Below are 24,661 nucleotides of genomic sequence, written 5' to 3' on the forward strand. Positions count from 1 at the left end.
CTCATCTGACTTTAATACAAAATGTCTACGTTTCCAGCCAAAGAATGAGTTTCTCTCCTTGGAGCAGCCATGACTCCAGCAGCAGGGGGTAAAATTCATGGCAACGCCGGTTGTTTCATTCACGGTTAAACATATCAGTAGAGCAGGAGGCTGCTCCAAGACAGCGGTCGATGCGGCATCTATCATTTATATATCTACGGCGTCTATTGTTTATAGATCTATGGTGTGGCGGTTTGTGCCGTAAAGTGCTGTAAAGTGTCGTAAAGTGTGACAATGTCTGTATACGGTGCGTATGTCTGTTGTTGCTGGTATATTCCGTCTGATTTTCAAAAGTAATCCCGCTCAGTAATCCGTGTTTTTATCAGAAGTATCTGTAACGAGATTACATATTTTTGAGGAAACTGTAACGGATTACAGTTACAATTTTTTTGTATAATGATTACGTAACACCATTACATGTAATCCGTTACTCCCCAACCCTGGTTTTTGTTTTCCTTTGGTTTTGTTATCAAACCTGAAGTCCACATGTGTAGCTGGCATGTCTGTCCTCGTCACCCTGCAGTGATCATGTCCTTTTGTTTCGAGCATGTGTGCATGTGTTAACCCTACAAAAAGTGTAAAAATCACATTTTTTTTAGTAATGTTTTTTAAATTGTCTGCCTCTATTGTTTTAAATAGGAAAAGGCATGGACGTTTTAAATCTGTAGCCATGAGCACATTTTCTGATTGAGCCTGGTAGGCAAAAGAAAAAGTCAAATTTTTCAGAAATATGAGGGTAAGATTCTCTCAAAACAGTTGTCACTCTTGATAAAGATGTTAAAAGGAAAAATTTATCCCAAAATTAGCAGAGAGGCATATTTCTGAAAGCTCGGATGCTGCTTACCTATCTGTAACTGCAGCATGTCCACAACAAGGGACAACATTGACATGAGCGCACGTCCATTTGGGACCGATGTCTTGTGGAAAATGGAATTTCCTTTTTATTCCTTTTATGAGGCGAGTGACCTTTGCACTCTCAGTGGCTCTCACCACCTATTTCCACATTCGTACAAGAGATGTGGGGACAACACACACACACAGACATTTCTTCTTTCTTGAAAGAAGCCCTCCTAATACACACACAGGCGCACACTGTCGAACAGTCAATATTTTCTGAAGGATGGCCTCCCTCGAGAACTAGTATGCAATCTGAAGGGCCCCTGCAATGAAAGGCCCGTGATTGCATTCGACCATAGCCCTCACAAAGATGTCGTACATCAAATGCCAACAGATAAAAAGGCGTCCACGAAGAGTTAATCAGTAGAGTAGCTTTCATGGTCACACTGCAATCTGTCTCAATAAAATGAAAAGAAGATGGGCTCTCATAAAGAAAAAAATGCACCAATATAAATAAACACATGGCCTAAAATACGTTGTCACATTTTTGTTTTCATGAATTGCTGAATGCGCTGTTATCTCAAACTACTTCATGACTTCCAATGATGCTCTGCTTTCATCCCACCATTTACCAATATTGTCCGACCTTGAAAATGAGCTGGGTAAATGTGCATATGAACGGAGCTGCACGCCTGCTTTTGCACACTTTGTATGTACGCACCAGTTTACTGATCCCACCCCCTCTCTCATTTCTCAGTTTGGTTGGAGAGCCTGACAAATTTGTATTCTGAGTCACATTGCAAATGCCTGCATAAGAGGCTGTTAAGCAGTTTGCATACTTGCCACCTCATACCTGATAGAATACAACAGTGAGATTTTATGGAGTGGCACGCAGGGTGAAAATGAGGCTTAATATGAATAGCTGTTAACCCCCCTTTCTGACCCCCTCCATACTAGTCACCACATTTCAATCAAATTATTAGTCTGGTCCTACCAATGAACCAGCTGAAAAAAGATCAATGAAGTGGCACAATATTTAACCTGAGCGAGGCGCTCACAAAATACTTTAAAATGCAAAGAGAGCCACTTGAAAGATTTCTACTTGAATGACTATTTTCAGGTTTTATACAGTGTAAACTGCTGAATGACAATGGAATGTCAGCATGCAGATATTGATTGTGATACTAGCTCAGAATATATTTTAACAGTAAAGTCCAACACATACTGTGAAATGTGACAACGGATGTATTTTTAGTAATTTTGATTTATTCCATAGCTTATATAAAGACATGACTTTGTGTTTTACTACACCCTGAAATTACCAGTCCAACTACATTTATTTTGAATTTATGACTGTAAAATGTTTAAAGCTAGGGTAGGCGATGTTGTCCAGAAGCACTTTTTGTCATACTGAGTGAAATGCTCCTTGCCCCCTGGGAGAAGTCAATACATTATGTGTACGGAAAAAGGTGCGGAAAAAATCTGACAACTGTAACGGCCAAAGGACAGTAAAAACTCCGACCAATCGTAAGGCGCGGACCGCTCTTAAGAAACCAATCAAATCCCTTCGCCGTTCTATCAGCCCCCTGCGCGTACATTTCAATGGCGTGCACTGGCCCTGGTTCAGTGCGCGCGCGCGCTGCCAAGGCGCTCGCAACGCTCGCGGCTCGCGTGAAAAATAGAAGGAAGCGGAGCGGGCGCGCTGCGCTCCTATGCGCGTTGTGTGCGGGCAGTCAGAAAGGTTAATAATATTGGAGGCGATCACAAACTCCGTGCTTGTGGCGCTTCCACGCGCGTGCGGCGCTTCCGCATCCAGTGCGTTCGCTCCGAACGGGAGCTCCTCCAATGGGGTGGGAGCTAGGCGGAGCCTTGGGGAGATGCTACATTCGAATACATGCTAGTTTTCCAAGATCGCCGACCCTAGCTTTAACTGAGTGGTGCGTCTTCCCCTATTCGAAGGATAACACCAACTAACAGTATCGAGCAGTCATTGTACATGATGGTTGTTTTAGCCAGTGCTTGAAAATTCACTCACTTCAAAAATGTGCAACACGCTGGTGAAAATGTGTGATTGGACTCGTTGAAAAGTGACCCACCTTCAAGAGTGTTATATGAGTGCAAAGCTCAATTTGTTCACGTTTTCTTCCACTCTGTTGCTGCCAGTTGCTGTTGTTGTTGAAGTTCCTCAAGTTGGAGTCATGGGACGTACAGGATGCCTGTCGAATGGCAACATCATGGGACTGAAGGGGTTAATAAATAATCGAGGCATCTAAGGAATCTGTGCGTCTTTGCGACTCTCAGAAAATACTTGCACGATTGATTTCTGAGTTTTCTTAAAGCATTAATTTTTCAAAATATTTTAATAGAAACATAATCTTGAACCTCATATCTTTTATTGTTCAATCAATTTTATTTCAAAAGTTAAAACTAATTGGTGCTTTTATTATTTGAAATAAGGCTTGCTCCTGGTAAGCAGTTTTGTATGCCATCCACATGCTGTCTTTGTTTGAGCCGTCTTCAGAGCAGTCCATCCACCTCGGCAGTGGACAGACTCGATTATGTTCAAGGCAGAATCATCCCAGGGGCAAAATTCTTCATCTGTACCTGGAAATCTAAACGCTTGTTCCTTTTGCTCTCAGGGCACGTCAACTCAGACCGTCAGCATCAATTGTGTCAGTTTGATTTGACACAAACGTCTGTCACCATCCATTTACCTATATAAATTAGGGTGGAGCAGAATTTCACTATAAATATCAGACATCCACAAGGAGCTCGACTATACATTACGTGTGCTGCACTGTGGAATGACAATTGCCAAAAAAAAAAATAAAAAGAAGACATATCCACTGCCATGGAGCTAGTGCTTGTGGTTTGAATGCCCCTTTGCTGTAGCAGTGTTACAGTGTGTAAGGGCTTTGACTGCATCAGTGACTGTTGTTTTTTTACCCCCATTGGGTAGACCTAAGCCACCAGGCTATGTACCTGTAAGAGTGATTCTGATTTGATATTTCAAAGTCAGACTCTCTGCTCTCCAGGTAAACATGCACATCCTGTCACAGATCCCAAAGGTACTGTGTCCTTGGGAGATCGAACTTTCGTCAAGCTGTACATCAGACATCTGCTAAGCGCCTCATCATGAAAGTGCCGAGGTTTATTCCCTTGCGTTGCTGTGCCAAGAACAACTGGCAGGCGCCAAGAAACCTTCCACTCTGCCACCAAGGTTAGGTGAATGACAATGCTGAGTTACTGAGACACAAGACAAAGAAGATGAGAACCATAGCGGGAACACAAACAGGGAATTTAGGGTACAGTCACGTCCATTTCTGACCTATATTCTTCTTCTGATTCCTGTTTCGTTTCAGTTTGAATCTTCTATTGTGTTCTCTAACTTCCTCTCCAGCTTCTTGCTGTTTACTATTTCTCAGTGTCTCAAAACGAGTCATAAATTATGCCTATATATTTTTCCCTTTTCACTTTCAAAGTATGCTTCTCATTTCTTTTTATCTATTTATTTATTTTGCTTCAGAAAAAGAAGCGAACTAATACTGTGTCTGCATGTTAAAGCAACAGGTGCCTTAGATTTAGGAAGGTCACACAAAAGTGAGATCAGAAAGCAAAGCTGCTGAAATACATAATGTCTTCCATTCTGTCTGTGAAGCTTCAATTTTACTGAACTGTTCAACAAATGGTAAACAGAATTTATAAAGAGTTTTGGAAGTATCTCATAACATTTGCAGAGTCTCTGAACTGTCTGCCTAGAATTTTAAACATGCTCAAAATTCCTAATTGCTTTTTGTTTGGAAAATAGTGTCAAAGTTTTCAATGAATTCAATCCATCTTAGACTCTTCTCAATTAATTTTCCATGAATGAAAGAAGAACGTGAAAAGAAAATAAGGGCTATCAGTTTGGTCTTCTTCCCATTTGGGGTTCTTGTGAGCTCCGTTAATGTCTGATGACTCGATGAATGAGACTGTCTGCCAAACTGTCACATGAGTGCAGCATGAATAATAATGAACCTGTTATGTTAAAGACAACCCTAAATCATTTTATGCACACATAATAGCAATGTACCACCAAATTAAGTCTTTATCTTAAAGGTGCAGTGGTGAATTCACATTCAGGAAAACTACTGCTCAAGACAGACACTGTTTCCACTATATTTGAGGAACCATCCTAAATGTCTGGAGATGTATGAGCTGTAAGGTAAACTAGGGATTCCCCAAAGGGTCTCCAGTCTGTCGATAGGCTACAGCCTTTCCCTTTGGAATCCGGTGTGAGCGAGGAGCAATCCATCAGGCCTCAACTTACACTGCACAAGGCAGAGGGGGGAAAAAAAAAAACCCGGATGATTAATGTGCCTTTATGTGTGGTCACTCTTTTTCTTCAGCACACACACAAGCAGAATCTTAGCTAGGAGTGTACCCTCGCTCACAAATGCATAAGCATTGACACAAACACCCCACCTCCCTCACAGGTGCATGACACAAAAGGAAAAAAAAGCATGCACCTTCTGCAAAAGGTTATGATGAGGAGGAAGAGGAGTTCAACACTGAAAAAAATGGATGCCGGGTAAATTCTGAGATGGCTGGATCTCAAATGAAAATATGTTTGCTCTTGTTGGAATCTAATATCATAATGGATCCACATTTAAAAAGATAAAAGTTAAATCATGTTCCTATTTTTAAAAACATCATAATGCAGAATGAATTGGGTAGTTTATAATTTAGTTCAGTGTTGATTCATCTCACAATTGGAATCCCCACATAAGTCAATTTTATATGGACATTTTATTGTTAAAAATTCCTCTGATTCTTCCCTAATGTTTTCCCCCGAAGCTTTTTACTCTGTGTAACAGAATCAACACAATGGAGATCTGTTCTATTGTGAAAGAACAGGATAGTCTGGCCATTAAAAGCACCACACTCAAGTGGATTCATTTTTGTCTGGCCACAAAGGATGCTGGCGAGCTCATAAGCCACACATTAAAATGACCACAGATCAATGAGGCTGTGAGCAGTCTGAAGGTATTGTTGATGTATTGTCTGGATTTATGAGGGTGCAGAGATGGATGTGAAACAGGGTTGACTGGAAGACCTCACATGACTTGGTAGCGCTAACTAGTATTATTAATGGGTGCTGTGCTGTAAAATGCTTTAGAGAAATAATTTTAAATTTGGGGTGGGTGGGTTATGATTAAGTCACAATTTGAACTTTGAACAGACTGTTTAAAACTGATACTGCCACTGTATTGTATGAACGCAATATTCAGCACATATTCATGCAACAGCAACATTACAAACAGCTTTAAAAAAAAATCACAATATAAAGGCAACATGACTGGTCTGCTGTGACTAATTTCATGAAAACATGTAAGTAAGCACAATATAAATCCTGCTGCGACAGACTCAAATAAAACAAATTAATACTTTTACGATAAATGTCATACTTAATGACTTAATGTTCTTCTCCATCTAAGTACAAAGCACTTATTGGTGTTTCAGTACGGCAGAGATCACCTGTCAATCAAACAGTGTGAGTGTTTCAACATATTTTCTCTCCCTTTCGTTTTTTCCACCACAGTGGATTGTTATTTCAAGCACGGTGATGTTCGGGGCGTGTTCTGAAGCAGCATTGAGTTTGACACATCAAAACGAGTAATGGAAAAATATCCAGTGGTACCCGGGCTGAAGTGGTTTTTAGGACCTTTCTGTCTGTTACTCTGTCCCAGCCTGGGCGGGGCTCTGCTGGCCCCGGGCCTCGGACTATCAGTCAGGCTGATGTATAGGTCCACAGGGTACAAATGAAACCTGTCACAACAAGGGTAATGATGTCAGAGTCACTATAGCTCAACACTGGAGGAGCAGAGAGAGGGAGCGAGGGAGAGGGAGATGAGGGGATAGGAGGATGTGGGGAAGAGGGCCGAGCAGAGACAGAGGAATGAGGAGTAAGCTGGAAGAAAGGGATGACGAGAGGGGAGTAACAAAAAGGAGATAGGGGAAAACACGGAAACGGGAAGTAGAGGAGGGGGGACGTGCAGAGCCAAGTGGGGAAATTAAAGGATAGCTGCCGTATTTAGAAGACAGAATGATAAAACTAATGACAAATCGGTGAAAAAAGAAAAGTGGGATGTGGCGAAGCATTGATGGATTGAGTGAAATAACAGACAAAAAAATATGTGAGGAATAAAGAGAGAAGCAAGACAGATGCATTATCACAAAAAAAAAAAATTAATAGATCAGATATAACAAAGAGTTGAAAAGAAAAGTAGTAACAAGAGTATGGATTCATGATTGTATTAAGAAAACCGATAGCAAGAGGTAGAAAAACAACATTGTAACTATATGACTGCCAACCTTGACCTTTATGTTTTTGTAATTCAGTGTTTATTGATTTTGTTGTGCAGTCAGCTGTTAACGTAACAAGAAAACTCACAGTGTTGAGTCAGTGTTTTACTCTTCATCTTAATTTTAACTCACTCCCTTGACATTGGGAGTAAAACGGGAGAACAAGGTGTGTGAGTAGGAGTGTGTGATATGAGTAGTACAGTAGCTGGCATGGGCAGGATAAAAAAAAAAAATATCTCCAGTCTTTGTTTCACTTTTATCCATTGTAACGTCTCTCTCTCTCTCTCTCTCTCTCTCTCTCTCTCTCTCTCTCTCTCTCTCTCTCTCTCTCTGTCTGTCTGATACTTCTCCGTTGTCTCCGCCTCTCTCTGTCTCCCTTTCATTCTGTCTCTGTCCTCATCCTCCATTATCATTGACATCATCCTTTCCATTGCTCTCTCTCCACCAACCCACCCCGTCCGCAACACATACATACACATACACACTAAACTGCCTGCCTGCATCCTTCCTGCCTTTTCCTCTCTGGCAATCTCTCTCCATCTCAAGACGTAGCCACTAATGGATTGAAAGTCTTGGAGAAGAAACAACAGTCATTTAAAGATTAATGTCAGGCCTAGTATTCTGAAGGGCAGTCAGCCCAGTGTGATCGTTGCTGTGTGCGAGTGTATGTGTGTGTACGTGCGTGCGTGCGTGCGTGCGTGCGTGCGTGTGTGTGTGTGTGTGTGTGTGTGTGTGTGTGTGTGTGTGTGTGTGTGTGTGTGTGTGTGTGCGTGCGTGCGTCCAGTAGAGGACGTGCACATGTCATCTCTGCATAGATGCCCTCTTCATTATCAGCCATTAGGCAAAGACTCTGGGAGAGGGAGGAAGTGGGAGAGGGTGAGCTGGCTGGCCCATATAAGCACATATCACAGCTTGTCACCTTCTTTTCAATGCCCACCGCTAGACTGTCATTAAAACCAAGGACTTTCATCAATTAACAAAACTCAGTTTTAAAAGGATCTTCACTGCATTTGAACTAAATCTGCTTGTGGTTTGACTTCACTGGAGCCTTTTGGCTTAGAAGCAAAATGTGTATATATACAGTAGATTTGTGATACATATCAGTTGCGAGGGATGTAGCAGTATAGCCAGACAGTAAAGGTCCTGATTCTAACCCGATGAATCATCAGTCTTGGTTCATTTAGAGCTGTGCAGGCTTTGTGTACTTTTTGTTTGTTTGTTTCTTGTTGCCTGGGCACTCCAGGCATTCTACCACAGGCCAGGGTTTATTATGTTCTTGGTAATGGTGAGTGTATGTGCGTGTTAACGATTGTGCATCTGTCTGTATTAGTTCTGCGATGAACCGGTGAAATGTCTGAGATGAGACCTGCCTTTTGTTTTGTGTTGGTTCAAATTGGATCCAGCCCGTGTCAACTCTAATGTCATTCGCGAGAATAAAAAAATGATGGATGTACAGTGGAACAGAACTTTCTTTACAACAATTATATATTCATCGAGAAATGTGTTTGCAGTAATATTGTTGAGGAATTTTTATCAGCTGAGAACTACCAATGCCTCATAAAATGTGTAAAAAGTCAAAACAGACGAGGACCTTTCACAAGTAATGCATGGAGACATGATTTTAGATCAGATGATGCATCGTTGAGCAGCAGTAGAGTTTGTTTGAATGAAAGACAAAATCCCGAAATACGTACAAAATTGCCTGATTTGACTTCAAACCATCCACGGATCCACCTTATCCAACCTATGACTGCAGGGGGAAACAATCCACACTGGACAAGTCACCAGTTCACAACAGGGCAAGCAGAGAGGATCGAAGAAAACACACACATGTACAGCAAGAACTAAAAAAAAAAAAATCTTACAGAAAACCCTCTGAACCAGGAATCGAACCGAGGATTCTCTAGCTGCGAGGCTAGAGGACTAACCACTACATTATGCGCTCCCTTTATTTGACTTGTTTCTACAAGATGAAACTCGAAATGATGCCATGTTATCACACTCCTTTGCATGTCATGCAATAAAAGTAAGATGACAAACTGGCAGGGTGCACTCACGGAAGTAGAAGCCTCATAACTGGCATGTCACATTTCATCTAAAAAAAAAAAAAAAAAAAGCCAAAACATCCTTGAGCGAGACACTGAACCCCTGGTTGCTCGCTCTGTTAAAGTCTCTCTGAATGGCACCGGCTTAGACCACATAGTGGTGTTACACTGCGAGGGCACAATGAAGCCAGCCATGAATGTTGTGTTAAATCCTCTCAACTTATAAAACCTCTATCAATTAAATGCTTTGCATTCAACAATTAACCATGAATCCTGCAATAAACATGACTGCCTTGAAAAAAGCACTAGAAGTTGATTTGTGACACCTGATTTGCGTGAAGCACACTAAAAATCAGGGTAGTGGCTTACAGCAAACAATGTAAGAACATGAGTGTAGTTGAGAGTTTGAACTTCATATTTTAAATGTAGCAGTCTACTGTGAGATAATTTTTGATGCCATTGTCGCCCTGTTTTTTTTTTTTTGTTTTTTTTTTAAATAAATCAATAGCAGAGCAGCTTATTTATTGTTCTCTCAAGCAACAGATCATTTCAGTTCTTTCAGCAGTGTAAATGAAGGATGGACTTGCATATAAATTCTCCCATATTGAACAGCAAAGTAATTTGAGGGGCAGCCACTGAAAAATACACATTGCACAGCAGACAAGGAAATAATTATGGCTGTAAATACTGCACAGAGACCACACATACACTTGAGCAGGAAATATACCACGGGCGCGTGTGCATACAAACACGCAGAGGTCTGCATGGCTGAGTCTAAAAGATAAAGAGACAGAAACGCCGAAGCATTGCCTTTCAGACATACATGATAGTCTGTGTCAAATAGCAGCTTTTATTTAATTGAGCGGCTGCCCCTCAAACTGCCGCACACGTCTGCTGCAGAGACAGAGAGAGAGAGAGAGAGAGAGAGAGAGAGACACTTTGAACATCTGTGCTGCGTGTTCCTGTGAAGGCAGTGAAAGCAGCAGCCCGAGCGCTGCTAAATATTTAATGGGCCTGTCTGATGGTCATAATCGCTTTTAAGAACAATAGATGAAAACAAAGAGCGCCAATGAAAAACTGCACCAGAGGTTGAAGCCACATCTCAGAGTGACAGGACGGGCTGGTTTGGAGGGAATGTAGGAGAGAGAGAGAGAGAGAGAGAGAGAGAGAGAGAGAGAGAGAGAGAGAGAGAGAGAGAGAGAGAGAGAGAGAGAGAGAGAGAGAGAGAAGGGAGAAGCACTCAGTGCCATGAAAAATACATGGCAGGTGACTATCGATGTTAAGTGGGACTGGCGTTTGACCCAGGAGCAGTATATAGGGTCCCATGACAGACTGCACACTTAAGTGCTATTTTTGGAAATGACCTACTGAAAAAAAGAATGAAAGACAGAAAAAAAAGTTTACTTATAGACTGCAGAAGAATGTTAACAACTTGTGCTTTGTGACGTGTGATGCACATCATTTGTTGTTGTTTATTACTACTAATTATATTAATATCACATCACATGAACAGTACTTTTTATTACGATCAATTCCTTTTTGGTCCAATTTTAAGATATTTTCATAAGTGAACTCAAAACACTCCTTTGTTTTCAGCTTTGATTCAAAGCAGTTCATTTTGTAGACGTCTTTCACTGGCATCTGTTCATTTTGCAAGTATTTTATATAAAATGTGTGTTCTTCTTTCAATAAACAAACAAATAACATCTGTGCTTTATCAAGTATAAGTTTCAGTGGCATGCTACCTACCATTCATTCATCCATTCATCTTCTAAACTTGCTTTATCCTGGCTAGGTTCACACGAGGCTGGAGCCTTCCCGAGCTGACATTGGGCAAAAGGACAGGCTGACAGTGTATTGCAGGTCTAGAACAAAGAGAGAGAGACAATCACACACACATTCGCTCCCATGGCCAAACGAGACTCACCAAAGAGCCAAACACTCTGTGTGTGTGTGTGGATTGCATGGAAAAAAGCAGAGAATACCGAGATAAAAACCTTTGCAGTTAAAAAGAAAGGTCAATATGGAAAACCTGTGTTTGACAGCTGCAACAGTTGCAGCACCACCTCCTAGATCATACCTTTAAATTCAAAGAATAATATTTCTATATAGTTTATGTGCTAATGATATTGTACGACCAACTTGAATGAAAGCATTTTCCCTTTTGTTGAACGCCTGTCAGCTCCTGTCGTAAGTGACTCGAGCAGGCGGCCGCAACCTGCTGCTCTGAATGTATCTGACTCTTTAACTCTTCTGAAACAGCTCAATGTAGCCATAACAAAACTATAAAACAAACATTTTTAAACCATCTAAACTATTTTACATACTGCCCAGCAGAGAAACTTTCAAAATGACTCTCATCTCGCAGTTTGGGGTGACAACTTTGAAATTTATGGTTGGTCCAATGTCTGCTGCTAATGCATGAACAACAGCTGCAATGGCTGAAATTACTAAAAAAAATATGTACACATACATTTTATTTAAAAAAAAACTGCAAGTGTCATGTTCTTGTGTTCACGTGTTCTTATGGATTTTGAAGACCAAGCCTAATTATATTGACCAGAAAATAAGAAAAAACAGTTACCATAATCATGACAGACCTCCAGGTTAAGGTGAGAAATTGATTTCAAATGCATTGTGTTGAAGTATGGAGGTATGCCTCAGGTGGTTATCTTAACAGATCTATGTGAAAATGTATTACCTTTTTTTCTGAGGGGTTGAAGTAGTTGAATGTAGTGAGGACATACAGAAGTGTCAGTCAAACAAAATTCTTCATGCTCTGCAAAGCGGTGGATAGGAGTAAGAAAGCTTTCCACTGCTGGGCTTATCTCTGTAGTGTCAAATGGATATGTACAGATAGCTCAGTAATGGAGGAAGCGCTGCCTGAACCCACACTGGTCTAACTAAAACAGGATGTACTACGATCACTGGGAAGGGATTTATCATTTCCTTATTAATTATTAACAATTATGTATACAGTATTGTAAATTATTAAGTACATTTGGTTGAAATATCACTAATTTTAAGTAAGTCATTTGGAAACCACTAAACATCTTTTGTAAATGATTCTCCGGGATTGGTTATGTAGACCACTCCATATGAACCACTTTATAAGCATTAAAAAATAAATAAGTAAAACACATTCATGCGACTACGCTAATTCATTGCAAAGTTGACAAAGGAAGTATAAACAAATAAATATAAAAACAAGTGAACCAGGTAATCAGGACAGGCGACAACAATACAGGTAATCTGTTGTAAAAGGGATGTTTTCAGAGAGGGTAAGATAAAGAGAGAGTGATGGCTTTAAAGGCAAAGAAGAAAAAAACTGAATGAAGGACAAGGAAGGGCGGGGGATATAATGAACCCATGACAAAAAACAGTAGCAGGCAGTCAGATAAGGGGAGGATTTTTTTCTTCTTCGTGTCAATTAAAAAAAGCACCTTACAAAAGTATACAAGTGGGTGAGGAGAAGGTGGAGGATGTAGTTGAGCTGAGGTGACAGAGAGGTTGACATTTCAGCTCACCCAGTTGTCCTCCTGTCTGTCTTCTTGGGTATTTTGGAGCCAACAGGCACTCAAACTGCCTTGACTTGATTTCCTTTATCAAACACTCTGACAACTTAATGTAGTGATCTGGCATGCTCTGCTAAATAACTGACCGATTGCGTCTGTGTGTGTGTGTGTGTGTGTGTGTGTGTGTGTGTTTGTGTGTGTGTGTGTGTGTGTGTGTGTGTGTGTGTGTGTCTGAGTAGACATTGAAGAAAACATGCCATACGTCTCATGAAGGATGAATCAAAGTGATGAACGAGACAGCTTTGAAAAATCGGCAGTCCTATTTGGGGTTTGTCAAAAGTCTGGCTGATTTATTTGGCAGGAAGTGACGGCAAGATGGGTTCTCCATTTCCCTGTTTCAATTCCAGATAAGCGGGGCATGCTTGGAGCAATCGGAACAAGATTTTCTGCACATTTCGTGCTTTTCTGATTCCACAGCTCAAAGTGCGAAAGCGGAAAACTGAGGTGAAGAACGAAAAGAACAAGGAAAGGTGTAAAAGAAGTCAAAAGAGAGACCGAGGAAGGAAAAGTAGGAGGGACAGGTGCAAGAAGCAGGATAAAGGAAGGGGAAAGTGTGTGGAAGGCAGATGGAGAATAAGAAGCAGATAGGTTCACCTCTCATTAGCTCCCCTGCCACACACCATGCCACAAAGCAATGCACCTCCCAAGGACATGAATTAAACAGAGAGCCAACTACCTCAGAGAAAAGCAGCCCTGCCAGCACTTAGCCAGGGCTCATAAACAACCAGCTCGCATTTGTCACTTCCTCTTCACCCAACAAAGCGACAGCGGAAATAAATTACTTTTAAGTAGACCTCGTTCCTCCTCTCCCTCAGCATCCTGTTCCTGCCTTTCCAACTGGTTCGAGCTCGCAGCACAAACTGTCAAACTGCAAACAGGTAAAAACTCAATGATGCAAGTCAAACAGAAGACAAAGGCAGTTGGTTAAATATCACAGTGGCAGCCATTGTTAAACTCCTCTATCTGAATTCAACCTGGGTTATGTCTTTAGTTTTTAAACAATTCTAATCAACTTGACAAAAGTGTAGAAGCACCAGTTTGAATTAATATGGGAACCAGTAATAAAATCCGCAGACAAAACCAAACCAAAAATTACTCACGTTTAGACAAAAGTGCTGTTATTGATCAAACCAATTGACGGTCACCATCTGTGTTTTTACACGAGGAGTTTTACTAATTATATTCAGCAATCTGTTAAATAGATTGTATGAGTTGTGGAGACGGTTTTGGACTTTTTAACAAAACAACTAAAATGCTGCTGTTGCAGCTGCAGCAATATAAATACATAAGTGTGAAGAGTAGTCTTTGCGTGACATCTAAAAAGAACAGCAGATCTTTGCCATCCATTTCTCCCGGGACGAATAAGTGTTCAGTCATGGTGCTGGTAGCATATTAAGAAAGACAGGCTCTCTTGACTATTTCTATAAAGCAAGCAAATTCAAAGGTGAAGGCCTGATTTGTAGCGCTTATAAAATGAATTGTACAGAAAATGAGTAATACAAAAGCATGCTAATAAAAAACACCTACAGTCCCCCAAATCCTGCAAAAACTCCAAACAGAAAAGCATGACCCAAAGGCGTTAAAAAAGCTCTCCATGCCCCACCTATGCTTTCTCAACGTTTATCTGTTCCTCAACAGCCGGGATACACACTTACTTTTTGCCTCGTATCTCTGAAACCTGCCTGAAGAAAGAGAGAAAAAAAAGATCAAGAAAAGAGGCCGGCTCCTCAAATTCTTGACATTCCAGCAATGCCATGGTGTTCACAGCCGCCCGCACATCTATCATCAATCATCTCGCATAGAGCTGGACAGGAATCAAACACAAAACACCTGGATGCATGAGCCTGAGAGACCACCCACCCTAAATGATTTGTGTACAGTTGACTGTTCACCAGATGCCCTCACCCTAAGACAATGAAATTAGAAAAAAACAATGCCTTTTGCTAAAAAAAAAAAAACAAAAACAAAATAACAATAACACACAAAAAAGGGGGAAAAAATTACATTTTTCTCTTTCCCTGTTCCTCTCAGTGACTGTCCATTGTAATTTTAGTAAACAACCCTCCCTTAGCAGGCGAAGTTTGGCTGGCTGTTCTCTTGCCTTTACAGCTCCTACTGAGCTAGCCTCTGGAGAAAACACAGGTTTGTTAATCAAGCGAAGGCAAAACAATTACTAGAATCCGATAATCAATGTCTGTGGACAAACAATAAATCCTTGGTGGGTGCTTGGGAGAACGTCAAGCGGTGGGAAATGGTATCTCACTAATTAAAGAAAAAAACCTGCTGGTACATTATTGTTAGTTAATAGCTCCACTACTAATGACACATTTGACCAAAACATATCAAGGAGCAGAAAACGTCACAAGAGGCTTCAACATGTGAAGCCACCCTCACGTCCATCTTTCATGATATATCCAGCATTAAGTGAGTAGTATGTTCTTCACCGTAATCTGTCAACCACATAGACAGAATTTTTCAGTCTGCTTGTCCTGTGAGAGACAAAAAAAAAAAAAAAAAAAAAAAATCATGCATCACAAGACTAATAGGTTGCTTGGAATTACACCAAGGAAATCAGGTAAGACAAATCTGGGTGGATTTATGGGAGCTGTAAAAGCTAATAATTGCAGAACATAGACCTAGCAGCAGAGGATGGGGCTGAGGATATGTAGCTTGGCAATTGCAGTTTTTGTGTGCTGCCACAAATGATCATGCTTTCAGCCTTCAGATTTTAAATAATGTTGGCTGACAAAGGAATCAAAACTTGCCCAAATCATCATTTTTCTTGTCACATGCTGAAATAAGATGAGTGACAAACTGTTCTGCAAGATTTCCTTTGACGTTGTCCTGCAAGGCGCACCACCGAATGAAAGGGATGATTTTTTTTAAATGCCTAACAAAAGGTGAGTGCAGCAGAAATAATGATCGACTGTGCAGGCAGTCACACTGGCATGTCTCCACTTAGCACAATGGCAACCATAACTCTGCCATGATCAATAGATGTTCATGACTTGCTTTAAAAAGGTCCCATCCTCCACCCTCTTCCTATCCATCTATTCCTGCCTCATTTCCAGTCAACTCTTCTACCCTTTCTCATCTATAATTCTACCTCTGATGTTTATCTAGATAATCTCTTGTTCCCTCTCACCTTCCTTCTTCACATATTTTTTTTTCTCCTATCCCATCTTAGTCTCCTTTTACATGTTGTATTTCTGTTATTTTCAATCCATCCACCTTTTCCACAATTTTCCTCTGCATCTCTTTCATGCACACCCCAATATCTTTGACTTGCTGCTTTCCACACATTTCTTTCTCTCACATCCTTCTTTCAATTACCTCTCTGTGCTCTTTTACCCATCCATTTCCTTCCTGTAATTTATAGTGTTACCTTTCATTTACCTCTTTTCACCCTTTCTTCTCTCCCAGCATCATTTTCTCATAGTTCCATCAATGCCCCCCTGCTTTCCCACCTCTCTGCACAAACCTGAAACTCTCGCTTCATGTCTTTGTCTTTATGTTCTTTCTCATCCGCTCAGCGCCTTTTCCTTGTGCCTTCCCTCTTCATCCCTTTTTACCTGTCATGAACTTTTCTTTCCTTCTAAGCTTCCTGCATCCCCTGAAGCTGCCTTGCATCTCCACACTTCTTCACTTGTCCCATCACTCTCTCTTACAAGCCATCTCCTTCTGACCGCATGTTCTCGTTTTCCAAATGTAGCGTCTCCCCTGCTCTCCTGCAATCTGCAGTTCACAGGTTTCCCAGGGCACACTGTTGCATCCCAACGGAAGCTTGCACAGCATTCTCCCATAAATAATTGAAGAGGCCCCACATGGCCAGGCACGCTCAGTCTAAATGGATTATTCTGGGAGAGATCAATGTGGGCCTGTGAGGGTTTTATTAGGTCCTGTAGATGAAATGTACAAGGCCACCACCAATGTTCCCCTCTCTCTGTCTTAATTCCAGCCGGTGATCTGTTTCTTCTTCTCACCAGCACTTTCAGCCACCCACCCACTCCCCGTAGCCGTCCCACCACATTTCCAGACAACTGCAGCTGGCCCCTTACACTACACTTCCGTATCAAACATAAATGGCTATCCAAGAAAGTATATGAGTCATTCATTCTTTATGATTCCTTTGACTATGATGCAAGGTAGTAGTAAACAGGCAAGACAAGACAGTGTTTTGTTATTCTTGCTGTTGTCACAATGCATTAGATTCACTGACCCCTACCATCATCAGCCTCCACTCACCAGCTTGGCGGGAAACATCCGGCGATACCCACTGGAGTTGTCGTGAGCGAGACAAGGGGGGAGGTGAAATGCTATCGTGACCTTCAGGAGTTACAACCCTTGGGAGTGTAAAAGCGGCTGCAGTGGCGAATAACCCTTTGCAAAAAGCTCTCCCCAAGGAGATTTGCATCTGTCTCATCCAGTGGGAAGTTTGCTAATTGTTTGTTTTCCGGAAAACATCCCGCCAAGCTGGCAAACGTGGACAGCTTGTTAGTACTTTAGATCTGTCAGATTCAATTGGTGAGTGAATGGAAAGATATGCCAGTGTTTTCTTTGATAGTTTTTCCACATTTCACATTTTTTTTCATTGCAGATTTTTTTTTTTTTTGGAACATCAAATTCATGCATTTTCCACATTTCAATTATTTTCCCAATTCTGTGGACAGTATTTTGCAATAATAACAAAAATACTGGAGAAGAGGCTTATATTCAAACAAGAACTTAGCAACATAAACTATGCTATCAGTGCTATAGTTTATTTAGAAAATTTCTTTTTCCAGAAATATAATGGATTTAGATAAAATAAAAACCACACCCTATATTAATTGGCATGTTCTGTGTGTAACAGAAATAAGCCACGCACCCACTCACACGGCATTTAAAAAGGACATTAATGTGAAAAAAAAAAAAAAGTTAAAACATTATAATCTATCCTGATAAGCCTGATTAATATGCTCTTCTTGTGGCAGTCAAACATCAAGCATTCTGATCACTCCCACTCCTCCATGATCTATTACTGCTTTTTTCATTCTGGGGTTGTGGGTGGCTGGAGCCTATCCCAGCTTGTCCTGGGTACACCGTGGACAAGATGCAAGTCCATCACAGGAGCAAAACAAAGTGAAAGAGAATATTAATGTCACTAATTCACACCAACAAAAGCCGAGTTATCATTACTAAATAATGTGTTTTTGGACTTTGATGGAAAGCCAAACCTATACGACCACAGGGAGAACATGCAAACTCCAAACAGATGAGACACGTCAACCAGCTGACAAACAAGTTTAAACCAGGAAGTTTTTTTTCTTGTTTAATGACACTGTTAATTTATCCTCTCCTCATTTTGCTGGGATATAAGCTCCAGCCCCCTCGTAACCAACTGTCTAGGTGAAGGTAGCACACAAGTAGGATGGATGGGCTGTGCAAACATGACAGATTCAAAAAAAGGCATGAGGTTCAGCCAGAAAATATGTTGAGAGATTACCTTGAACCAACCAAATTAACCCACCTCACCTCTGAGTAATACTTTTACTTGCCTCAACTGGAGCAACACCTCATGTACTTTATGGTGGACAACAAAATCATCAGTTACAAATACAAGTGAAGCATCTATTAAATACATCTTGCCTGTAACCTGATTGCAAATCAGATTATGTTTTACCATTCCTAAACTGCTGATTAATGTAGGTTTTAGTATAAAAAATGTATCAAATAAAAAGCCTTCCAGAAATGAGATACATTGCAGGAACAAGTGGTTTGTTTCGGCTTCCGTTCCACTATATCCCCTCAGACTGTGTACTACACCTGCACACATTATTTGTTGGCATAATCTCACGTTCTCTAAGCACACACATTACCACTGCAATTATCCTTGAGTAAAGAGCTTTTGAATTCTTAACGTGAGGCTTTAACCTGAACTAGGTCTCCTAATGACTATGATGCATTTTTCTAACCTGTGACACTGAACCATGACACGATTTCACATTTTTCTTTATTATTGCCGATTAAAGAAAAAAAAAAAAAGAAAAAAAAAAACATTCTGAGCAGAAATTAAGGTGAATAAAATAATTTCAATTCATGTTATCATTCAATCTGATCTCACTCAAAGTCGTATGCATTGTCTTGATTGGGATTGTGACTCGCAAACCTATACAGACGTTTGCTTAATGGAACTGTGTTTTTAAATTAAACTTGGCACGTTAGACAGGGAAGGGAGGGCCCAGAGGCTTTTACCCTCATCTTTCACAACAACTCTTTTTACTTCTTGGGAACGGAAGAGAAATTTTACATTATTCCTGGATCACCTAGCTTTGCCCTCACTGACGTCTTGGCATGTAACAGGAAAATGTGTACATATCAAAGCCATTAAAGTGTCAAGCTCCACGGTAGGCTCAAACCAGGGCGGAATGTTCATGGAAAACTTGTGAATAGTGCATTTTGCCCCCATTCTGACAGTCAGGACTTTCTCTAAAGAGCTTATAAAGAACCACTTGAAATGACAAACCAGTGTTCAAAAGATGCAAGGACAATTTTATTTCTTAGCTGTGAGAATATTTCAGAACTCATTAGCATCTGGATTTGAGGAACATAATGCTTCCTGACAAGATTTACTGTACAATTTGCCACAGCTGGACATATGCTTGACAGTGAAAAAAAAACAAAAAAAAAAAAAGCTCGACCACATCTTGAGATTGGTTTTCTTCCTTTTTCTTTAATAATCACCTCAATCTGAATCACCACAGGAGTAGAATAAGAGACACAGATGTTTTGGTTATAGACAACAATCTATAAGCATATTTTTTGACCCTGAGCACTTACATACACTGAAAACAAATTACTGCATTACATTAGCATGTGGCTCAAGAGGTGCAAGGTGAGAATTCTATGAAATTGGATGTTCTGAAATTGACATTCACTACTTAGAATTTCAAATTATGCCACAGGCAGGGGAAAAGACAGTGAGAGAAAAACACACAGCTGCTGGTCTGTAAAAGACAAGTAACACAAACTCTCATGGTAATTAGATTGTTGATGTGTATGGAGGTGGGCGAAAAGAACAAGTTTTTGAAGTGTTTTAATGATATGGCATCTCTTTCTTTCTTTTACTGATTTGAATTCTTTAATGATCGGATGCCATATTTTTTTTAACATCCATTTCCACACTGCATTGATAATATTGTCAATGCTTAACATTGTTTAAGTGTAGTGTACTGAATAGACATGTGATGTGTATTTTTCATTGTGTAAACACAGTTTATATGTGCGTCTTTAAACAAGCCCACCTCTGTCATTATGCATGTTGACACGTGCAACATCGCCTTTTCGAGCAGGGGTGGCCTCTTTGTCTTACCTGAAACCATCTTGACTGTCCAACTGGTGACAGGTAAGCATGATTGAAGCACATTGCTGCAGGAACAAAGACGGAATGCTTGGACACGCCATCAAATCAGCTGTCTCATGCACAAAAAGAGTCCGGCTGATTGATGCCAGGCTAAAGTGTGCAGTGGGAACGAACAAATGGCACATTTCAATAATGGAGATTCACCTCACTGGAAGGTGACCTATGATCCCCTGTGCACTACAAATTACAAAGGCTTTTTCAGTGGATGTTTTGTAAAGTTGATCTTTTTTTGGGGGGTTGGAGTGAATGTACAGTGGAAAAGAAGCATTTCAACTTTCACCTGACATACTGAGTTACGAAGCTACCGAATATTGTGTTGCTAAAAAATTCCCAATGAAGAATGTTTTCCTGGAATCTGACTTTAATTTACCCCCTACCCTTCCCCATTTGGTGTTCTGATGGTTTGTGTACTTGTTCTTTAAAAGAATAAAAGTTTTTAATAACTATAGAAAAAAAAACCCAGTTCTCACCGGTTCCATTATGATTTAAAAAAAACTGTGTACCACTAGGTTTTAGAATGCACGGTCTCTAAGGCTGTTCAACATGGGTATTTGATTGCTCCGTGAATGAATGCTAGGTGTGGAGACGCTTCATAAAATGTGTCCAGCCCATTAAGTATGACGGAAGTACTCCTGTAATGGCTGTCTTTCCACCGACAGACGATGAATGACTCTCTCCTGCTGTAGTGATCAGTGGGTGGCACCACATCTTAATATCAGAAAAAGGGACTGAAACACTCTAAAGTGAAGCTAAGATTAGATCTATGATTAAAACTGAAATTCTAACGTCTTACAAATTGTTGCCTAAAATCCTATGGGTGCTGTCGTGGATAAAAAGATGTAGCTTCTCAAAGGCAAGCAGAGAATGAATGCAAATCTGTGTCTTTGTGAGTTGAGCTGTACGCAGCCTCTCATGCATTACATCATTTGTTTCATTACTGTGGTTCAGCTCCACATATTTTAATGTCTTCTTTGCAGGAGACCAAACTTTCAGCCGTTATTGAAAAAAAAAAATGTGTATGAAATATGGAAAAGGCAAAAACTCAAAAAGCATATGATTGGCTGCCAGAATAAATCTCTGGTACCATAAGTCTGAATATGATTTAGAGAGGATTTCCAGAGAGGTTTGGTGCAGTCTGAGGGTGTGCATTCCCTTTCATGCAACTCATTGGTGGACAGACCAGCCTTGCTCTGATGGTCCAGGGCAGTCTTTTGTGCATGTGTGGAGTGGGAAGGGGGGGGGGGGGGGGGGGGGGGGGGGGTAGAGTCACTTTAAATTCCTCATATGACGGAGCATAACTGGGAATTGTAATACACAGCAACATCATAAATTTGATTACATTACATAGCACTGCAAGCCTGTAAGCCATTTCCAGGCACCATAAAAAAGCTATAACTAAGTTACCACGGGTACAGAGAAAAATGAATAAAGCCATTTTCTTTTAACAACCCGAGCGCGGGCGAGATATTGTTCTCTCCTCTACTTTTATGAGCTTTGCAGACCCGTGATGCGCTCATTGCAATCGAAACGGGGAACGGGAAAGATGAAAAATACACAACTTTTAGGAAATAGAAGAGAGATAGTATTGTTGCAAATGTGTAAACATGAAATAAAAAGAGAGAAAATAGTATAGTAGACTCTTCAGATTGCTGAAATATTATTTAATGCAAAACGATATTAGGATCCAGAATTTCGTAGAGGGCGAAAAAGGGGCTTCTGCATTAGTTTTACCCACACGGGTTTTCTTCGTTATCTGTTTAAGTTAATCATCACAGGTTTTCTTTCCTCGTCCATATTTGGTGCCACAAAAACTGCGCATAAAAAAAGGGGGAAAAAAACCTTTCGGAAAAAGTGAAAGAAAAGTTAAAAATTTTATGTATTTTACAGCTTGAGACAATCAAACTTTAGTTTTTTTTAATTGGACTGTAGAAAAATACACACACTATCAAAATGATCGGATTTATGAGGGGACGCGAAGAAGAGAGCGTATTTGTTTCGCCGCGGAGTTTCCAGCATTCAACAAGGGCATCACTTGCACTCAGAAAAAAAAAAAAAAGTCGGTGTCATTGCTGTGCTGACTCCACCTCGGCCGTGGAAGGCTCGAGTGGCGCACCTCGGAATAAACCCAACTCTCCTCTCTCCAAGCCACTGACAGAGTGCTGCGCAAAAGGCAAAACCCCACCAGGAGCTCTGGACCAGAACTACTCCCGTAAGTCCAACATGTAAACCACGGGCGTTCAGTAACACACCAGCCAATCGGCGCCCGCGTGCACGGCGAGAGGAGCCGAAACTGAGGGATGGCATTCAAGAGCGACGCCTGAAAGATCTGCCACAGTCTGCGGGCATGCTCGTGTAGGTAGATCCTGAAGCAAGGCATCACGCGATTGACTTGGTCAATGAAACACCCCCCTGTAGAGCTCCACTTGCTGGGAAGAGGAGGACCCCCCCCCCCCCCCCCCCCCCCCCCCCCACACACACACACACACACACACACACACACACACACACACAGTAGAACGCGCCCGCGCGCACACACCCGCCCAGCAAAGAAAAAAAAAAGGTGATTCAGAAATATGCTTTATGTTTCAGAACCACAGCATTTATAGGAGCACAAGAAAGGAGCAGGAGAATATCATTCGCCTTTCTTTTACAAGAACCACCCGGGTTTCTCAAATGAGATTAACATTGTAAATGATTCTCTGTGGGAGAACCGAGAGGGAAGCCGCGTCTGTTACGGCCGTCGTTCGCAATGATTGATATCTTCCCTTTTCCAGCAGCAGATATGGTCTTCAGCCACCAGCAGTAGTACCAGCTGTGGCTTTTTTGCGGTGGTGGAGTCGGATCTCCCGCTGAGTCCGGGACCATAGATCTCGCTCCATCGCAAAGCTCCGTGGCAGCTTGGGCGAGCTTCTTTGCAGTATTTTTTTAAATTATGCTCCTTTTCTGGCACTTGCCTTCGTCTCTTTGCAGGTGTTCATTCGGCAGAATAGCGCATGGCTTATGCGCTCTAAGACCAAATGCCCACACGTATATGTTTTAAACATCTACTGTGATTTACATTACCAGCTTTTATTGGAAAAGTGGCACTGTCTCTTAAAAAAAGAAAGAAAGAAAGAAAGAGAGAGAGAGAAGTGTGCCTACCTTTCAGTCAGCGTCGGAGTTCCAGCTTCTTTCTTCTCCGCTGATAAACCCCCCTACATCTTCATGTTTAAAGCAAGCAATAATCCTCGTTATGGAGTTGAACGTGTGCGTCCCTGCGGCAGGTCCAGTGAGGAGCGGAGCACGCAGCTTCCTCTGCCTGGTTAAACAATGTTTTTTTCTTTCTCTAATCCACCCAAGAGCGCAGGTTGCTCAGGACGCGCCTGGGTACGGCAGGAGGAGTCGCTCCCTCAGCAGCAGCCGCCGTGCGCACTTGGAGAAACCGGAGGTCTGTCCGTGCACAGAAGCTGAGGGAATGATGTCATGCGTCCGGCCCTCCCTCTCCAGCCACCCCTCAACTCACGGCTCGCTCCGTCTCCTCTCTACTGCCTTTCATTTGCCTTCTGTTTTTACCATTTTATTGATTTAAAATGATTATTTTATGCCCATGTGCTCAAATCAGCGTCGGCCGACCTGGAAAATACATTCCGAGAGGAGGAACAGACGGGGGGAAAAACAAAAGACATACAAAGTATTACTGAATGAGAGGAAACGTTACTTTCGTCGAAGCAATTTTCTAATTGAGTGTTTCCAGAAATCAATGGACCATGTCATGTCTCATCAAAACAATCCGTCATGTTAGTTGAGCTGCATTTCTTAAGGTTTTAAAATTGGTTTTAGCCTGAAACTCAACTTGTTTCGAAAGATGTGTTTTTTTTTTTTTTTTTTTTTTTTTGTTCAGTGTGCCACCTGCCATGATGAAGTCATGCTGTTTTCCCCGCCTTAATTAAAGTATAGTCCAGTAGCATCGACTGCCTGACTTAACCAGTGATGAGAGGTAAAGCAAGGTAGCCTGAAACAGTCCAATGCGAGCTGTGCTCTGTCTCTGGCTGTCCCATTCCTCACACACCTGATGTAACCACCACATCCCACATCCTCTCAAAATGTAAGTGCTACTATATATATATATAATATATATATATATATATATATATATATATATATATATATATATATATATATATATATACATATATATATACATATATATATATATATATATATATATATATATATATATATATATATATATATATATATATATATATTCTAAGCAAGGTCAGTGTAGTAAAACTAAACTTCCTTTAATATGTGAAACATTTTGTCATATGCATTTTCTTGTTTAATGGTTAAGCATAAGGAAGCTGCTCTATCCCGCATTGTGATTTCACTGCTGGCTGCGTTGCTGAAGAAAAAAGCTGAAAGACTGCAAGGGTGTT

The 24,661-nt window shown here is 41.0% G+C and overlaps 1 protein-coding gene across 1 annotated transcript in view; it reads right to left on the reverse strand.

Annotated features, from left to right (window-relative positions):
* ptprsa (protein tyrosine phosphatase receptor type Sa) overlaps positions 1-23,564 on the reverse strand; it is a 225,866-nt gene extending 202,302 nt beyond the window's left edge. Inside the window, exon 1 of the mRNA XM_030082488.1 lies at positions 23,385-23,564. The gene's annotated coding sequence lies outside the window, so the exon portion shown is untranslated. The remainder of the gene's footprint in view (positions 1-23,384) is intronic.
* Between the last annotated feature and the right edge of the window lie 1,097 nt (positions 23,565-24,661).

This window comes from Salarias fasciatus, chromosome 23, assembly GCF_902148845.1.
Source record: "Salarias fasciatus chromosome 23, fSalaFa1.1, whole genome shotgun sequence".
NCBI classification, from domain to species: Eukaryota; Metazoa; Chordata; class Actinopteri; order Blenniiformes; family Blenniidae; genus Salarias; species Salarias fasciatus.